Source organism: Pinus tabuliformis, chromosome 7 (genome assembly GCF_031772625.1).
Source record: "Pinus tabuliformis cultivar Carrire ecotype Pingquan chromosome 7, CPIR1, whole genome shotgun sequence".
NCBI classification, from domain to species: Eukaryota; Viridiplantae; Streptophyta; class Pinopsida; order Pinales; family Pinaceae; genus Pinus; species Pinus tabuliformis.
Genome location: NC_142293.1, coordinates 316,922,580 through 316,938,715, shown reverse-complemented (window position 1 = coordinate 316,938,715; position 16,136 = coordinate 316,922,580). Strand labels below are relative to the sequence as shown.

General features: G+C 37.7%; 2 pseudogenes; both read right to left on the bottom strand.

Annotated features, from left to right (window-relative positions):
- Positions 1 to 795: 795 nt before the first annotated feature.
- LOC149247200 (polygalacturonate 4-alpha-galacturonosyltransferase-like) lies at positions 796 to 2,475 on the bottom strand (annotated as a pseudogene).
- Positions 2,476 to 2,494: 19 nt separating this feature from the next.
- Positions 2,495 to 7,079, bottom strand: LOC149247199 (polygalacturonate 4-alpha-galacturonosyltransferase-like; annotated as a pseudogene).
- Positions 7,080 to 16,136: the final 9,057 nt, after the last annotated feature.

Sequence of the window (16,136 nt, the reverse complement as noted above, 5' to 3'; positions counted from 1 at the left end):
ACATTTCAACATTACAAAGGCAACAATCCAGTCACAGTCACTCTTTGTTTAGTTAAGTCAAAGCTCATGGAGAATGATATCCAGGCGTTTTAGCCTATATTCGACCTCTTTTGGGTAGCAACCAAGAAAGTGAAAAATCTTGAAGTTTGTAATCCAATGGGAGAATAAAAACCGAGGATAAAAAGAAGTCTACAACACTTGAAGAAACCGAAGTCTATGACTAAGCCGAATCTCAATATAAAGCTATATATTTGCAGTAGGATTTGAATATCTGTGGTAAAGAGTCAAGGGTTTGTTGTAGTAGTCGAAGATCAGTAATAGAAGGCAAAGAGTCTGTAATTGGAAGTCAGCATATTATAATAAGAGACTAAACCTGCAATAAGGACAGAAATTTGGAAGCTGCTTCTGACTTTGACTAGGCAGAGATTCAACTATTGACCTTGACTTAAAGAGGAGGGCTAACTTGGAGGGAGTCTTTGGTCTTGTGTTGGATATCTCATTTTGAATAAATTCAATAAGAGGAGGATTGTTGGGTTTTCCCCTGTTGAGAGGTTTTTCCCTGGCTTGAAAGCCTAAATCTCTATGTCTCGTACTTCTTTGTGTTCTTGGAAGAACATTTTGTGTAATTACTTGATGAAAAAGAAATATTAACTAACAAAGAAAAGAATACTTATATAAGAGTTTACTTCCAACTATGAAGGAATACAATGAGGACATAAAATTTGTAAATCTTAAACCTGGCTAGGCTACTAGATGTCCAAAAACCTAACTCATTGAGCCATAACTAGAAACCTTCTGTGGAACTCCAAAAACAAATGAATTAGAATGAATTATCAAAATGAATAGAGACAGACAAGACTTCCAGAATCAAGGGCCTTTACACTTTACATCTGACAATATGTTGTAGTATGAATATTGAGGTCACAACTATTCATTTATATTGCATTGTTGTAAGAAAGGATGATCATATTTTATATATTTTGTCTAGTAAGGCCTGTACTTCGTCATTGCCAACTCTAACCAAGGTTTCATGTTCCCATTGTAATGAACAATAGTTGCATTGTCAATCTCTGAACGGTCCACACTAGGATTATATCCTAAACCTAGCACATGCCAAGACTTGTCCAAAGGATGGGTCAAGCCATAAAATGTTCAATCCAGGGGGTAGTGTTCCAAGCTTCCACAACACTCTATCCTCATTCTGACATACAATAAAAGAAAAACTTAGAAATCGAACAAAGAAAAACCCATTAAGTTTTCTAGCTAATTACTTCAGATTTACTTCAAATACTTTAAAGTAAGCATCACAAGAATTAACATAAATAAACCACACTACACACTTACCATGTTCTGCCACTTGTGATATATTCTAGTTATATCTTGTTTCTTCCATTCTTTGAGATCAAATACATTCATCCCATGTGCCCAACCAAAAGCATTAGGATCAAAGTTCCTAGCCATGTGCGGATTGGAAAAGTTAAGGTATTTGTCAAACCGGCGAAAGCTTTCTCCACAAGTTTCCACTAAACCATTAACCTTTCCATGAAGATCTACTAACCACAAGGGCATCAAATCTTTCTGCACCACAATATCATCATCCAAGAAAAGGATCTTGTCCATTTTGGGATAAACTTGTGGAAGATAGAAACGAAGATGATTTAGCATGGATAAATATTTTGGATTTATATATTTCAAATTGGAGGAACGTGCTAAGAGTGTAGTCAGGTGATCTGCCTTGAAATAATACTCTTTCATAGTTGTGGATTCAAGTTGGCGAAGCACAAAGCAATAGGAGGAATTGAGCCATTTAAAATCATCAACATTTTCTACATGTATCACAGCTTTCCCTAGGGGATTAAGTAAAAACCACATTTTCATGGCCCCAAAATTTAACTTGTTTGTGACGAGATGAAATACATGTTTCTCAGATTCCTGCAAACACAAGTAAATCACCTACAATGAGATCCAAATATTAAATGTAAATGCAGAAAAACTTTTGGACTTCCAAACTTTAGAGTGTTTTAAATTAATAACACTTCACCTTAGCATTCATGACAGTTGAATTCACAACCACAAATGCATCCAATACATTGTCATAAAATAATGCATAGTGATAAAGAGTCGGATCCTCCAACTTTTCCTTTTTAGGAAATTCTTGCTTTTCAAGAGGAAGCAAGTAATAATCTATGGTCAATCGCATGGGCAGACAGTGCAGGCCCTTGGCAACAGTCTTTACTGCCACCTGACTTAAAAATTTACTTTGCTTTTTCAAGGTCTGTACCTTCTCGTCTACAAACTGAAGCATGGCTTGGAGCTTCTTTGTTACTGTCGCATAGTCATAAAATTGTTCTCTAGCCTTGGATAGGACATGACCCATAGCCTTGATCTTCTTAGGTGCACTGAAACATTCATATCAATTATCGGACATGAAAAAGAGAATGAAAAGAAGAAAGATTGACACACATACTGCAACATTAAAATAAACAAAGGATATGAACACCAAATGCAAATGGAAGCACTTACTACTCTTGATTTAGAAGCAGCCAATGTGAAAATCTAGGGGGTAGTGTTCCAAGCTTCCACAACACTCTATCCTCATTCTGACATACAATAAAAGAAAAACTTAGAAATCAAACAAAGAAAAACCCATTAAGTTTTCTAGCTAATTACTTCAGATTTACTTCAAATACTTTAAAGTAAGCATCACAGGAATTAACATAAATAAACCACACTACACACTTACCATGTTCTGCCACTTGTGATATATTCCAGTTATATCTTGTTTCTTCCATTCTTTGAGATCAAATACATTCATCCCATATGCCCAACCACAAGCATTAGGATCAAAGTGCCTGGCTATGTGCGGATTGGAAAAATTAAGGTATTTGTCAAACCGGTGAAAGCTTTCTCCACAAGTTTCCACTAAACCATTAACCTTTCCATGAAGATCTATTGACCACAAGGGCATCAAATCTTTCTGCACCACAATATCATCATCCAAGAAAATGATCTTTTCTAGTTTGGGATAAACTTGTGGAAGATAGAAACAAAGATGATTTAGCATGGATAAATATTTTGGATTTCTATATTTCAAATTGGAGGAACCTATTGAGAGTGTAGTCGAGTGATCTACCTTGAAATAATACTCTTTCATAGCTGCGGATTCAAGTTGGCGAAGAACAGGGCAATAGGAGGAATTGAGCCATTTAAAATCATCAACATTTTCTACATGTATCACAACTTTCCTTGGGGGATTAAGTAAAAACCACATTTTCATGGCCCCAAAATTTAACTTGTCTGTGACAAGATGAAATACATGTTTCTCAGATTCTTGCAAACACAAGTAAATCACCTACAATGAGATCCAAATATTAAATGTAAAATGCAGCAAAATTGTTGGACTTCCAAACTTTAGAGTATTTTAAATTAATAACACTTCACCTTAGCATTCATGACAGTTGAATTCACAACCACAGATGCAACCAATACATTGTCAGAAAATAATGCATAGTGATAAAGAGTCGGATCCTCCAACTTGTCCTTTTTAGGAAATTCTTGCTTTTCAAGAGCAAGCAAGTAATAATCTATGGTCAATCGCATGGACAGATAGTGCAAGCCCTTGGGAACAGTCTTTGCTGCCAGCTGACTTAAAAATGTACTTTTCTTTTTCAAGGTCCTTACTTGCTCATCTGCAGACTGAAGCATGGCTCGCAACTTCTTTGTTACTGTCGCACAGTCATAAAATTGTTCTCTAGCCTTGGATAGGACATGACCCATAGCCTTGATCTTCTCAGGTGCACTGAAACATTCATATCAATTATCGGCCATGAAAAAGAGAATGAAAAGCAGAAAGATTGACACACAAACTGCAACTTTAAAAGAAACAAAGGATATGAACACCAAATGCAAATGGAAGCACTTACTACTCTTGATTTAGAAGCAGCCAAAGCGAAAAACCCAATGTACGCTGATGGATCAGAATCTGAATTAGCCTCACCCAATGTACGTTGACATTCTTTAATACGAAGCATCAATTCATGGTATAAATCAAGATTATTCCTATCTTGGGAAATGCTTGAATACACCCTAGCCATGATTAGTTGGTCTCACATCAATCTAACAGTGGAGTCAGAATTCTTGTTCTCATTCTCCCACCTCCAAATGTTGTATTTTCCCAAGACAGCAGAATCTACCTCCTTGGAACATTTAATTGCTACGTTTTCAAGCTCAACTCGTTTTTCTTCATCCTGTTGAATCAACTCTGTTGACCTTTTCTCCCTCCTCTTTTGTCTCAATTGTTGTAAGCATTAAACTACTATAAATTAAAGCATACTATGCTAGAATATAAGAAATATAAAATTTTTCTATTGGAGAAGTAACATTCAAAAAGGATTTTGGAAAATAATATAACAATTCCCTTTTCCATGAGAACAAAAAGTAGCGATCTAGTGCAGCAAAAAATTTTACCCTCCACAAAACTTTTGTTGGAATTTCTTCAAGCTGCAAATGGTCTGCATTACAACAACCATCGTCCTAAGATTTTAACTAGACATTACCTTACAGTAGGCTACCAATAGCACAGATTAGTTAACCAGGAAAAATCAAAACTTACCATCAAGAGCATTCTCTTTGACGTCTCGACGTTCACTTACTATGTCATCCTCTTGAAATATCATAATAATTTCTTCGTCATTAGAAGTTTGTTTCTTCACATCGTCATTCATTTTACCCCCCTCGGGATTTTCCTCGCCTTCTTCATTAAAGATCACACCATCTTGTTGCGAATGCAACTTTTTTGAGTTTGTCTCCAGAAGTTGTTTGCCTCTGCTTCATATACACCGTTAGAAACAGAGAAGCACCCCTGCTAATGTCAGTTTTCACTTCCTGCTTAATACAACCCTACTCAACTACATAGATCATCATCACATAGGTTTCCTTACATGTTCAACAGAGAAAATAACCAAAATCTTCACCAATCATACCTCAGAGTTAGTAATATCCCTTTGGTTTACTTCAGAGGGCTTTTCTAATACCCATGAGGAAGATAAATCATTCCATCCAAAAATATTTAAGTTTAGAGTTCCCGAGTCCTATGTGTTAGCTATTATAACATCAATCCCCTGCCCAGTAAATAAAATTTGTTTTCATTTCTCTACTCAATAGGGGAGAAAGCAAATTTAAGATATCCAAATGCAGTAGCTTTCTTATACTTGCCTCCTTTGGGAAGAGAGAGTCAATGCTCTTTGTTAAACTCTGCTTTCTCCAGTCTTCTACCTGTTTCTGTGAACCCTACAGATAAATAGATAAAATTGATTTTTAACATATGATAAAGCTCCAGTATCCTCAATAATTCCTCTGTATTTCAATCCACTTTGGTTGATTAAATTTTAGTTTAGGGACACTTTTTATATTTTGGGATTAGACTAACGTAAGTGCAAGTGCATTGCCAGATCCTGAAAAACAACAAAATTGACATAGAAAAATAGAATTGATTTTCAAGATGTGGAAAGAGAATACCATTCTAACAGATCCATCTCCTGAGAAGTTGTGCCCTGCTGTTTTAAATGACAAAAAACACATAAAAGGTCAAGTAGAAAGACTTGATGGAGAAGAATATCTATAAAAATACTGAAATGCTAAAAAGGGGGTTGCTTTGCTATCATGCATATGCTAAGATCAAGATTTCATTACACATCAATAATAAAATGGTGTGTATAATATCTATCGTTTGTTTTGGCCAATGTGCTCTGAACACTGTGGGAATAGTGTGAAAATGATATGTATAGCAGAAAGTAGCTGGTGAACAAGATTGTTGTTGTGAATTGGGTCTAGGTTGGGTGGATCAGAACTGGTTTTAGCTTGACTAATGAGAAGTGGATTTAGCTTTATGGATGGAAAGTGGGTCTGGCTTGGATAATGAGTGGATAGGAAGAATGATTGTTACCCTTCCCACCCAGATTCAATTCCCATGAGTAAGATGTTGAACTAAACTCTTAACAAATATATTTTTGTAATACCCATTTAGCTTATGCAGAATCCATGCACTCTTAGTACCATCCTCCTCAAAACGAGGACTACCCAGCAAATTCACTGAGAAGTTGCCCAGCGAATTTACCAGTCATATGCATTTCCCTTTGTTAAAGAAAGGAAAGAACATTGTTATTTCTTGCTATCGGGATGAATGGTTTCATTATCTTTGGCAAGGGAAATTACCCCAGGGGCAGTTGGTAAAACCTTTGCTCTTGCATGAGAGAGGTACAAACTTTGAATCTTTCTCCTGGTAGGTATTGTACTGTGTTAATGCAGAGATGGAGTTCACAACTTCACACAGATCAAATGAAAGGAAAACTATAAAGAAAACTCACAAAATGTTTGGAAAAATGCTAGAGGTGCTAAACTTTTGACAATAAGCAAGGAAAGTAAGTTTGATAACATCTGCGCCTTCAGATCTTGTGAAAAAAATAAAAGGAAAATCAAATTCCAAAGTAGGTCCATGGGGTTTTGGTTCAATGGTTAACCGGGGGTGGTGAAGGCAAATCAAATTTCGAAGCAGGTCCATGGGGTCTTGGTTCAATGGTTAACCGGGGGTGATGATAATTCCCCACCAAGGCTCAAATCACATAAATACATTGTTCAGTGGGTTCTCAATGAAAGGGATCTTTCTGAAATAGTATAAGACGGCTACACTTCATTGTAATGGAGATCTTACTTGAATTTTGTAAGAAGTCTACACTTCATTGTAATACTACCAGATTAAGAAAGGGAATGCTTGCCAATAAAGATAAATTAAATGCTAATCCACCCCAAAAAAAGAGACAGAAGAAACCTGACAAGGGAGGATGGCAATAAGAAGCTTACCAATGCGGGAGGAGGGCAGGAAGAAGCTTACCAGTTACAGATGTAGATGCGGAGTGACGAGACCTAATTGCCAAAAAAACCAATGGCATGACCACAAAGATAACAAGGAAGCCCACCACAGTTATTCGATGATGAAAACCCCAACCTCCCCATCCTCCATTTCTACCACGCTGGTAGCCCTGCCACCCTCCATTCCACACACCTCCTCTTTTCACATGCATCTTTAGCTCTCAACCCTAACACCACTTTTCTCCTTCTCCTCCTTCTAAACAGATATCGACCAATGCAACCCTTACTCAATCATAATCCTCTGCATCAAACCCATATCATGGTTAGCAGAAATATATGAAGTCAGCAACAACCAAAAAAACCCTTAGATCTCATATATACTTCAGAGCATTTGATAGAAAAATTTACCAAAGGCATTACGAAATGGATAGATCAATTGATTTCATGCAGTTTTGAGAAAGAAAGGGACACTGACATGGTAAAAACCTAGATGAAAATGGGCACAGGGGCCGAAAGTAGACAGATCTGAGGGTCTCTATCTCTGTTAGCCTTTTTTGTTAAAAAACCAAAACATATAATTAATGGAAACACATCATTTTGATTCAGATGCCAACATAAATGTTATTATTAATGGGGATCCTCATCAGTCTGGCTGACTGTTCATCCACTACGACATAGGCAGAGGAAGAACAGGTAGGCAGCGTTGGGTATATATGACGCCCCTCAACTTACTAATTTAACTGAGCAGGTACTGACTTGGCATGCCTTGCATTGAGGCATGTAAAGGTAAAGGGAATGCTAGGGGGGTAATTTGATGCAAAGCAAGGGTGAATTATGCCTCCCTAAATGCACATCATGAGACCGTGTTTAGGATTCTTGATTTTGAAGCTGTGAGAAGACTAGAGTGTAAGCACAAGAGAGAAGCTAAACCAGTGATGCGGGGGAGCAGCCCCCCCCCCCTACGAACCCGCTCCCGAAGCGCGCTCCGGGCGGGAGCAGCTCGGGAGCGGGTCGGGAGCGCGCTCCCCAAATCGCTCCCGGACGGGAGCGATTTTCGGGAGCGCGCTCCAGTAAAAAAATTTGCGCTCCCTGGTCTGTGAGGGAGCGCTTCAGGGAGCGATCGCTCCCGCGCTCCCGGAGCGCTTTTTAATGCCCGGGAGCGATCGGGGAGCGATCGCTCCCTTATCGCTCCCGGGCATTAAAAAACGCTCCGGGAGCGAATTTTAAATTTCCGGGAGCAATTCGGCGGAAAAAAAATCCGCGGACCCGAAAAAAACAAAAAATTAAACAATTTTTTTTGGATTTATAAGCCCAATGGGCCAAAACAAAATCATTCTAATGAGATTGAGGTTGAGTTTGAGAGCAAAGGAGCAAGGAGCAAGAGCTGAGGAGCAAGGAGCCAGAGCTGAGGAGTGAGGAGCAAGTGCCGAGGAGCGAGGAGCAAGCTTGCAGAGGTAAGTAACTTAATCATTTAGTTAGTTTAGCTGGTTAGGTAGTTAATTTGGTTAGTTTCATTTACCTGTTTGAGTTTAAAGATCATTAATTTAAATTAAATTAATAAATTAAATGAATTAATCCCAATAAACTAAATTAATTTGCAGATTCAAGACTCAAACCCTACAAACATCAAACACGATGGACCTGAGCATTTTTATTGGCATTTTCCTCTTCCTGGTCCCCTTTCTGGTTATTATGGTGGTGGAGAGTAGGAAACGGAGGGGGCCTGAAACTGAAGAGGTGGATGAAGAAGCCGGAGGAAGTCAAATAGGTGAAAACCCCAGTGAGGAGGATGTGGAGGGTGAACATGAGGGTCAAAAAACTAAACAAGACCAAACTCCATTGTGGAAATATGTTCAGAGGCCTGAAACAGGGAGAGGGGGTGGAACCACTAAATTTCATTGCCCCCATTGCAACACTAATTTCACAGGCTCATACACCCGTTTGAGAAGACACCTTTGCGGGAAAAGGGCATGGGATGGAGAGAAACAAATAGGAATCAGAACTTGCGACGCGGTGTCAACAGTTGATAGAGCCAAATACATAAAGGAAGAGGAGGATGCCCAATACAAAGCAAAAAGATCAAGGGGTTTCTTTGAACCAAGCTCACAAAGAACTCCTTCAGCATCCTCCCAAGGCAGTGGATATGGACATGGAGGCTCAGGGTCATCATCTTTACGCCGTAGAACCATATCAGATTTCCTTGATGAGGGGTGTAGGAATGATGTGGATTCAAAAATTTACAGGTTCCTCTATGCAAATGGGATACCATTCAATGTTCTACGCTCACCTTATTGGCACGAAATGGTTTCTGCCATAAATGATGCCCCTAAAGGATACAAGAGCCCTGGGTATGACAAGGCAAGAACAGTTGGCCTTGATCATGAAAAAGCAAAAATATCACATTCTTTGAATAAAATGACAAGTTCTTGGACTGACAATGGGGTGTCCATTGTATCTGATGGATGGACAAATGTAAAAGGCAAGCCATTGATAAGTGTTCTTGCTGTGTCCCGAAGTGGTCCCATTTTTCTAGCTGCACATGATTACTCAGACAAGTTCAAGACCGCTATCAACATTGCAGAAGCATTGCTTGAAACAATTGAGCGTATTGGCCCATACAATGTCATCCAAGTCATCACTGATAATGCTCCTAATTGTAAGGCAGCGGGAGCAATTATTGAGGATAGATACCCGAACATATTTTGGTCTGGATGTTTGGTTCACACATTGAACCTTCTGTTGCATGATATTGTCAAAAACAAAAATGAACAATACCAATGGATTGGGGATTTGTACAAGAGAGGAAAAAAAATGATAAAATTTATTACAAATCATAGCAATACCCATGGCCTTTTCCGCAGTCACACGAGATTGGAGTTGCTGAAGATTGCGAGGACTAGATTTGGTAGCTATTACCTCACCTTCAGGCGCCTTTTGAAGGTAAGAGAGGGTTTAGCTAGCATGGTATCAAGTCCAAATTGGCAGGTGTTAAAGGAAAGGGCTACAAATGTAGCTGACATTGCAGGTTTTGAAACGGTGGAGGAGGCCGCTCTTGATGGGCAGTTTTGGACAGCTGTGAGACAGGTATTGGATTTCACCAAGCCAATTTATAACATGATTCGGTTTGCAGATACAGACAAACCAGTGATTGGCGAGGTGTATGAGCAAATGGATACCATGTTGGGGGAAATAAAAGACATTGTTAATAACAGAGATCCCGACTTGTACAATCTGATTCACGATTGTGTGTGTGAACGGTGGAAAAAGCTTAACCTTCCACTACATTGCTTGGCGTATATCCTTACGCCAAAATACTACTCAGATTCTTGGTTGGGCAAACCTGCAGCAGGGGGTGGTGTTAGGACCAAACCCCATTTAGATCGAGAGGTAACTAAAGGATATCTGGATGCATTAGAAAAGTTGGTGCCTGACAGGGAGGAATGTGCAGCTGTGCGCCTTGAAATAGGCAGATACTTCACTGGTAGTGGTTTGTATGGTAACTTCCATGCAATGGACGACAAAGATAAATTTGATTCTCTCACATGGTGGGAAACATATGGCGGCGACGGACTTTTGCGAAAATTGGCATTGAAAGTTCTTGCACAGGTTGTAAATTCTTCTTCTGCAGAGAGGTGTTGGAGCACCTACAGTTATATACATAATGTGAAAAGAAACAGGCTCAACGAAAACCGAGCAGAAAGCTTGGTTTATGTGCACTACAATTTGAGGTTGTTGAGCCATTACTGCGATCGGGCTAATGAAGATCCCACATATAAAATTTGGGACAGTCACCCTGAGGACGACAATTTAGAGGATGGCATTGTACATATGGAAGAACTAGAAGATGAGCTTGTATGGGATGAAGCTGAAGCAGCTGCAGCAGCCATGCCACCTCCACCTCCACCATCCAGTAGCAGTTCTCGGGGCCCGAGTCTTGTTCCATTGCTGTTGCCACCTCCATCGACACCCTCGCGTGGAGGCTCTAGTTCTGGTCGTCGGTCTGGGAGGGAGACTCCTAGAAGACCGCCAAGACCTACTTATACTCCTGGAGACTCTCGTGGCAAGGGCCACTTGTAGATTTACAGTTTACTTGTCTTTTTTAGTTTCTATTAGACTTGTCACTTTAGTTTTCATAACTGTTCAGTGTTGAGTTTTGAGTCCTTGACTCTTGACTCTTGACTCTTTCATATCATTATGACATTATGATATTTTTTGTAAACATTATATCACTGTGACAATGAAAATTTGAAGTTTGAAGTTGGGCCTTGGCAATTATAACTCATTGGTAATGATTGTGAATTATGAATATGATGCTTTGTGAAAGACTAAAGTTGTTTCATTTCATCTCATTATTCATGTTTCATTTTATAAATTTTTAACATTTCATATCATGTTAACAGTTAGAAGTTAGGACTTAGAAATATCTTCGATATTACTTCTTGTAATGGTTAAACTTGGCTTACAAGTACAACTTGTTACTTTGGTGATCAATGATGATAAATGTTATTGAATTGAATGTTATTTTAATTTATTATTTTACTAAGGTTGATGACGATTATAATTTCTAGATGATTGATGTGATATGGTTCAATGATCAATTTATGTTTTTTTATGTTTTTTATGTCTATTTCATCATTCTACATGTTTTTGTTGACATATATGTATCAAAAATTAAAAAATATAAAAAATATATATATTTTTAAAAAATCGCTCCGGGATTCGCTCCCAAACCGGGAGCTTCTGAAAATGGTCGCTCCCGCTCCCGCTTCCGCTCCCGCTCCCCGCTCCCGCTCCCGCTCCCAAGTAACACTGAGCTAAACATATTGTGGGTTGAGAAGAGGGCCAAGAAGGCCCTTTCTAGTTCTTCCTCTTTTAGATTGGAGACACAATATTTAAGAGTGTTTATAAGGTAGTAGCAAAGATCAGATGGATTTTCAAGCATAGGTTGGCAGGGGTGTTGTTGGACTGTCACAGTGGAAAAAATGATCAAATGGATAAAATGAATGCTTGCTTCCAAAGAAAATTTCAATGTTGAGGAGCAACTTGGGAGGGGTAGCTGATGGTTCCCTAATCTAGGTCAAGTGCTTGCAATGGATTAAAGATCAACTTTTGCTGTAAAGTCTCACGACTAATATGATTATGCAATAAATGCACATGAAAAATTAGAAGTCCAGGTCTAGGACTCATTACAAAGAAGCGGTTCAAACAATCACCACTAAGTTTTGAATGGGATCTAAAATTTGACTTTCTCAAAATTAAATGAAGTTGGAACCACTCTGAAACAACTCGAAACAATTAATGTTAATATTAAAAATTTAAGTAAAATTTGACATTATCCTTATCTTTTCTTTTCAAAAAGGAAAGATAAGGAGAATTTCAACTTTTACTTTAAGTGTAAAAATTAAATATTACCATTAATTACTAGGGTTAGGTTTAGTAGGGCCCTAGGGTTAAGATATTTTTTTCCTTTCAAGTATTTTTTATTAAAAAATAATATTTGGTGGTCATTAGCCATGTTTCACTACATTCTTCAGAATTGGTGTCTCAGGCTTGTAGTGTTGACTACGGGCACTAAACACTTTGTAGAATGTCATAAGGTTTGGGCGGTACTGACCTAGTGCAGGCCCAATAGGGGGCGCTTGCCCCGCCAGAATGGTATCAGAGCTAAGGTGAGGTCAAGCCCAACAAAGGAAGAAAGAAATCACAAGAAGTTTTCTGACAATTCTGAAATCCTTCCTCTTCAAAGATTAGTCATCGCAAAGCACTAAAACTCCTACTGCAAAATTCTAGGTTGAAGATTCCATAAAGGGAATGAGATCAAGGCCTGATCAATCAAGCATCTCTAGGACAGAGCTCTCTGCCAAATTGTTGGTCAAATGATCTATATATAAGGCCTTTTGTCATGACTATAGCCAGGAAGCTTTGGTTGCTTTAGGGTAAAATCTTCTATTATGAAATCACCATTGAATTGAATCTGGTTTGGAGATAGTGTCTCACTTAGAATTCCTTCTCTCTTGTAGGTTTATATAAAATCATATTTGAAGCTATAAAGTTCCTAGCATCTAAGATCAGATATATAATATTATTCTTGAGCTCATTGACATGCCTTAAGCCTTGTATTAGGCTTTATCGGTCTCACAATGAAGTATAAAAGGCTACAAAAGGTGAAGTCTCCTTGGCCCTTGTGACATCAATCAAGAGGGTTTGAAAAAGAGTAGTGTTCAGGGTTTTCCATTGGGCAGATGCTTATTGAAGGTAAAGGATCAACCTTTGTGCATCTATGAGATTCTGGTATCAAAGGAAAGTGGGTTCATGACAAATAAAGATCACTTCAAGGATCTTGAAATCTGAAACACAAAATTTTAAAATCTCATTTAAATAGGTGTGACTGTTATTGGTATCTAAGCCAAATGCATCTTAGCATTTCTTCTCATATCAACTCATTGAGGCAATCAAGACACATGTGTGGGTTTAGCTTAGAGCCGTTACTTTTTATATGATTTTTCCATTTTGGGTTTAAAACACATTTATATACTCTAATTAGTAATTTCTAGTACCCATGCTCGGTGCATGCTGCACATTATTTTTCATAGCTACCAAATTTTCATTCCATGAGTTAAAGTTAGGATAGAATTAGTCTTAGTCAAAGAAGTCTATTTTATTTGATGGATTTAAACTGAATTTAATTAACTCTGGTTTTTCCTTTCCCTTAATGGAATGGCTTTTATTGGTAATGTGTTGAGTTAATAGCAAAAGGAAAGGCCTCTGAATCCTATCCATATTCTTCTTATCTACCTCCAAACAACATTGCTTGAGTAGTAGCCCATGGCTGCATTCCTACTGGTATAGAGGGATCCTCCGGTAGTTGTGACTCCTCACATTGAAATATATGCTTTTTATTTTCTCTACCAGTCTAGATCCATGTTATCCCTAGATCTATCAAGCACCAGGAAGGATGAAATCCATCAAATGCAAACTTTTCCTGTAGTTTTTTCACTGCCAAAAAAAATTTATTTGATGATCTTTTTTAATAATAATACATCAACCTTATAATTATTATTATGTTAAGTAACATCTTTGGCTAACATATGCCACATCAATGTTACAAACACACATGGAAAACATGTTGCCAATATTCATTATGAAGCACATTAATGTTTGTCTTCCGTGAGAAATACCAAATTGACTACAGGTACAACCTCGACAATACATTTTACATAGAGAAGATCCACTCGAATCCATTATGGCTACACTGCATTGTGAATCAAATGGAAAGGCACAAGTGTAATCTGTAGAAGCTCTTTTGATTTTGGGATGACACCATATCTTGATATAAACCTATTAGAAGCTTGGCTGCTTACAAAAGCTGGCTTTGAACATGATTTTATAGATTATTTAATGGAAAAATAGGAGTTTTTAGAAAATAATGTGAAGAGATAGATATTCTCTTTTAGTGTTATTTGATAACAAAACAATAATTCGTAAGTTATTTCTTTAATAGTTAATTGGATCTAGCTCAGGGGATTGGGAGGAATGTTGTTAACCTCCCCACCTCGATTCAATTCCCACAAGTGACATGATGACTTCTTAATAGACATATTGTTCTAATGGCTTCAAGCCTTGTGCCCTGAAGATTCTAGGGTTTACCTCGAGTAACACCCATAAAATGAGGAGAGATACTCAAGCGTTTTCCCAAGCAATGTAACCTACTAGTACATTCACACAAAAATGTCCCCTAGTTCAACATCAATTTCATTTTGAATAAATTGATGGCTTTTGATATTGATAAAAATGTTTGTTTTTGCAATAACTTTGTGTTATCGATCAACATAGAGTTATAAATCGTTCTAGGTTTCACAATTGGGACATATTACATACAAAGTTCAAGTTTCAACATGTTTCCTCAATAGCCCAATTTAAATTAATCATCAATCAGCTGCACTTTTCTGTTAATTAGCTTAACTTTGTTGACTAACTTTTGTTTCTAACATTTAAAATGGTGACTTGTTGATTGATTTCTCATTTAGAATGAAGTGAAAAAATTTAATGATTGGCGGAGAGAAATGATGAGTGTTCTATTGAGTAAAGGAAATACATCATTTTGAGCCCATGGATATATCTTAATGGTCTGGGATGCCAATATTAGTAAAACCTTACCTAAATGCCTTATGACTGCCACATGGATGAGTGTTACACTTACATTATTGATGCACTAACCATAGGGAGTTGGTATAATATTCATGGTTATGTGTGCTTACACAATTGGGTTTTCATATACCTATGAAATGAAAGGGAAGCAAGTACCCTTTATTCAAGATAGGAGTAAGGTTGTAAGCTTTAAACCAACCGACACAGAAAAATTGTGTTAGAGAATACATTTTACACATCCTGTGTCCATTAGTATGAACCAATTTATAAACATAGTGTTGGATTAATGTTATAGAACTTCTAGAAGTTGTTTTGATTCTGAGAAAACATGTTGTATGTTGTCGTCTGCTTCGAATTTCGCACAATAAACAGTTAGTCCTTTAACAAGACTCGAGTGTGCCAACGTGGACTGAAGAAGAGGTTATTAGCATTGAAAACCCTCTTCTTAGATCAATATGTCAATTTTAAATTTAGTATAAATTCGCAATAAAAAATATGATGTTATAGAAGCTAAAAAACAAACAACACAGGAATCTACAACTTCTTACCTCTATTGTTGTCATGTTTAGCTTGCCCCGCCAGAATGGTATCAGAGCTAAGGTGATGGAAAGGTATTAGAGCTAAGGTGAGGGTAAGCCCAAGCAAGGAAGAAAGAAATCACAAGAAGTTTTCTAACAATACTGACCTCCTTCCTCTTCAAAGATCAGTCATTATGAAGCACTGAAACTGCTACTCCAAAATTCTAGGTTGCAGATCCCAAAAAGGAAATGAGATCAAGGCCTCATCAATCAAGCATCTCTAGGATAGAGCTCTCTGTCAAATTGTTGGTCAGATGATCTATATATAAGGCCTTTTGTCATGACTCCGACCAGGAAGCTTTGATTTCTTTAGGGTCAAATCTTCTATTATGAAACCACCCTTGAATTGAATTTGGTATGGAGATAGTGTCTCACTCGGAATTCCTTCTTTGTTACAGGTTTATATAAAATCATATCTGAAGCTATAAAGTTCCTAGCATCTATGCTCATATATATAATATTATATTCTTGGGCTCATTGACATGCCTTTAGCCTTGTATTAGGGCTTTGTCGGTCTCACAAAGAAGTATAAAAGGCTACAAA